This window comes from Rhinopithecus bieti, unplaced genomic scaffold, assembly GCF_001698545.2.
Source record: "Rhinopithecus bieti isolate Rb0 unplaced genomic scaffold, ASM169854v2 scaffold_19652, whole genome shotgun sequence".
NCBI lineage: Eukaryota > Metazoa > Chordata > Mammalia > Primates > Cercopithecidae > Rhinopithecus > Rhinopithecus bieti.
This window is the reverse complement of record NW_016809913.1, coordinates 2768263-2772498: the sequence shown is the minus strand read 5'-3', so window position 1 is coordinate 2772498 and position 4236 is coordinate 2768263. Positions and strand designations below refer to the sequence as shown.

At 44.0% G+C, this 4236-nt stretch overlaps 1 protein-coding gene across 3 annotated transcripts in view; it reads left to right on the top strand.

Moving 5' to 3' along the window:
- The window catches only part of PSMD11 (proteasome 26S subunit, non-ATPase 11), a 45326-nt gene that overhangs the window by 13012 nt on the left and 28078 nt on the right, over window positions 1-4236 (top strand). The gene's annotated exons all lie outside the window — the stretch shown is intronic.

Below are 4236 nucleotides of genomic sequence, written 5' to 3'. Positions count from 1 at the left end.
GGCCTCCCAAAGTGCTGGGATTACAGGCTTGAGCCACCGTGCCCGGCCCTTAACTAACTTTTTAAAAAAATTATACCTTAAAAAACTCATGAAAGTGGTACTATCCTTTGTTTGAAATAGAGTACCTTAAAATAGATTGATCAGTAAATGTTAATTTGAAACTGACTGATAAATGTTGCTTGGAAGGTTTTGGGCAGAAAAGTTAATTATGGAAGCTGCTCCTTTTTGCACACTGAAGTTTCTGAAATTATCCCTCCCCATAACCTAGAGCTCGGTGGGTAGAACAACATTTTTTTTTTTCTTTTGGCGATGGAGTTTCACTCTTATTACCCAGGCTGGAGTGCAATGGCACGATCTTGGCTCACCACAACCTCCGCCTCCTGGGTTCAAGGGATTCTCCTGCCTCAGCCTCCTGAGTAGCTGGGACTACAAGTATGCATCACCATGCCCGGCTAATTTTGTATATTTAGTAGAGACGGGGTTTCACCATGTTGGTCAGGCTGGTCTTGAACTCCTGACCTCAGGTGATCTACCCACCTTGGCCTCCCAAAGTGCTGGGATTACAGGCGTGAGCCACCGCACTGGACCTGCATTTGTTTAATGATCATTTCTCCTATTCCTTTGTGGAAATCCATTCAAGTCATGTTTTAGTGCTCTGTTACAGTTCACTAGTAGGATTTCCTGGACTTTGTCATGTGGCTCCCTGACTGGTTAGGCTTTCTCTTAACTGTGGTTGTATGTTGTCATTGTTCATTGCACATTACATTTATATACATTAAAGACCTTTCTTCCTTTCCTTAGGGTGAAAGGAAACACTTTTAGGCATTGTATCATTTTATCATCAGTGTCGTTTTAGTTTTTAGTAAAGGCTGTTCTTGTTTTCGTTTTTTGAGACAGTCTTGCTCTGTTGCCCAGGCTGAAGTGCAGTGGCACAGTCTTGGCTCACTGCAGCCTCAACCTTATGGAGTCAAGTGATCCTCTTGCCTCAGTCTCATGAGTAGCTGGAACTACAGGCATGCACCACCATGCTGGGCTAATTTTTGTATTTTTATAGAGCGGGGGGTTTGCCATGTTGCCCAGGCTGATCTTGAACTCCTAGACTCAAATGATCTGCCTGCCTTGCCCTCTCAAGCCCTGGGATTACAGGCGTGCAGCACTATGCCTGGCTAAGGCTGATATTTTTGATGGTTAGCAGCTTTGCTTTTAGCAAGAACCAGAGTCTTATTCCACTAAGCAGGACTTCTTTTGGTAATTTTTGTGGATTATAGGTTATTTGCTTGTTTTGGAGCAAATTGTGGATTATCCAGATTGTCTCACCTGCACCTCAGACTCAATATGGGCAACCTCAACATCCAGCCATTTGTTTAATTTTGTCAATTCAGCTTTCTTCAGTTTCTCCACCTCTTTTGTATTTGTTCTCTTTTTTTTTTCCCCAAGATAGAGTCTTGCTGTGTCACCCAGGCTGGAGTGCAGTGTTGCGATCTCGGCTCACTGCAGCCTCTGCCTCCTGGGTTTAAGCAATTCTCCTGCCTCAGCCTCCCAAGTAGCTGGGATTACAGGCGCCCACCACCACACCCGGCTAATTTTTGTATTTTTAGTACAGATGGAGTTTAACCATGTTGGCCAGGCTGGTCTCGAACTCGTGACCTTGTAATCTGCTGGCCTCGGCCTCCCAAAGTATTGGGATTATAGGTGTGAGCCACTGTGCCCAATCGTGTTCTCTCTTTACAACTGCCATCTAGTTTGGTTCTTAATTATTTTTTATTTGGACTACTGCAAAAACCTCATTCAGTCATTGTCAGAGATACCTTACCAAATAGCCCTCTGATAATTTTATTCCTCTCCTTCTTCTCCCACAACTCAAACCTTCAGTGGCTTTCCATTGCCTGCAGAATTAGATAATTAATGGTTTTCTATAATACAACCTACTGCAACCTACTGCAGTAGTCTAATCTCCCAGGACTCTACTAAGCATATCAAACATGTCAGCCATGTTGGATGCCTGGCTGTTTGCTGAACAAGCCTGTATGACCCTCATGCTGTACCTTTCTCTTCCATAGCCTTATCTCAAGTTCCACCTCCTCTCAACTCTTTCCTTCCTGAGTTTGATGTGGTTTTAACTCTTTCACTGACTCACATTATATTTTGTATATGCTCTATTTCTGATTATTCTTCCTTGTATGACAATTGCTTTACACTTGCCTTATCTCCTTTACTGTAATATAATCTCACTTAGGTGAAGCACTATATGCCTTGCAGTACCACAGAGCCTTCCTCATTCCCAGTACAGTTCAAATTCCTTAACCATGGCTACCTCTGACCACATCCACTATACTAGTCTCCTTTTACTTTCTTTACAGCTGTAATTACTGGCCTTATTGCCTTATGCTTCAAACTGTCTGGGGTTGGGACATTTATATACATATGGATTGCTGTCAGCTTGATCTTAACAGGGTTTTTTTCTTTATATTGTTTCAAGTCTTTGCTTACATCTTACATCTTCCTCAGAGACTTTCCTTGATCAACCTATCTTTTTTCCTTTTAAAAAATATTTGTTTTTTACAAAAATTAGCCAGGTGTGGTGGTGCATACCTGTAATCCCTGCTACTCAGGTGGGTGAGGCACAAAAATCGCTTGAACCCGGGAGGTAGAGGTTCCAGTGAGCTGAGATAGTGCCACTGCACTCCAGCCTGGGCAAGAGTGAGAAGAGTGAGACTCTGTCTTAGAGTATACTTATATACTCTAAGTGTTGTATTCCTGGCACTTAGAGTACTTTGGCTTGAAGAAGCTGCATACCTTTTTGTTGAATGTATGGACTGTGCCTGTGCCTTCCCTATGGTAGATGTGCAGTGGTGTGCTCACAGCTCACTGCAGCCTCAACTTCCTGGGCTCAGGTGATTCTCCCACCTCAGCCTCCCAAATAGCTGGGACTACAGGTACACACCACGACATCTGGCTAATTTTTTTTTTTGTATTTTTAGCAGAGATGGGATTTTTGCTATGATGCTTAGGCTGGTCTCAAACTCCTGGGCTCAAGTGATCCTCTGGACTCGGCTTCCCAAAGTGCTGGGATTACAGATGTGAGACACCATGCCCAGCCAGGAAATCCTTTGTTGAATTAAGGTCTGAGTTTATTGAATTGAGATGTAAGCATTGGGTGTTGTTAGTACATTCGTTTAGGTAACTCAAGGTCTCTGACTTGGGGAAATAGGATATAATTTTTATTCTTAGTTCTTTTTTCTTTTTGAGATGAAGTCTCGCTCTGTCTCCCAGGCTGGAGTGCAGTGGTGTGATCTTGGCTCACTACAACTTCTGCCTCCCTGGTTCAAGTGATTCTCCTGCCTTAGCCTCCTGAGTAGCTGGGATTACAGGTGCACGCCACCACACCCAGCTAATTTTTATATTTTTAGTAGAGATGGGCTTTTGCCATGTTGGCCAGAGTGATCTTGAACTCCTGACCTCAGGTGATTTGCCTGTCTCGGCCTCCCAAAGTGCTGGGATTACAGGTGTGAGCCACCACACCTGGCTTTATTCTTAGTTCTTTTTAAAAATTTTTTGATTGGGTGTTGGGAAAGAATAGACAAGCAAGTCATAGGCGGATGGCTATCATGGTAGTATTGAGGCCCGAGGCGAAATGGGGTTTTATTTATTTTATTTATTTGAAATGAGGGTCTTGGTCTGTGGCCCATGTTGGGGTGCAGGGGTGCGATCGTAGTTCACTGTAACCTTGAACATCTGGGCTCAAGGAATCCTCCTGCCTCAGCCTCCCAAGTTGCTGGGACTACAGATGTGCACCACTACATCTGGCTAATTAAAACAATTTTTTGTAGAGATAGGGTCTTGCTGTGTTGCCCAGGCTGGTTTCAAACTTCTGGTCTTAAGTGATCTGCTTGCCTCAGCCTCCCAAAGTGCCTGGATTACAGATATGAGTCACCGTGACTGGTAAAAGAAGACATTTTAGAAAACTGTTAAGACAGCTAGAGTTTTGTGTTAAGGAGTTTGGTACTGAGAGTATGAGGGAGGGGATTTTCCTTGCTTTTTTCTATTTGAGGACTAACTGTAAGACAGATGTATCTGGCCGGGTGTGGTGGCTCACGCCTGTGGTCCCAGTACTTTGGGAGGCTGAGGCGGGCCAATTGCGAGGTCAGGAGATCGAGACCATCCTGGCTAACCCGGTGAAACCTTGTCTCTACTAAAAATACAAAAAATTGCCGGGCGCGGTGGCTCAAGCCTGTA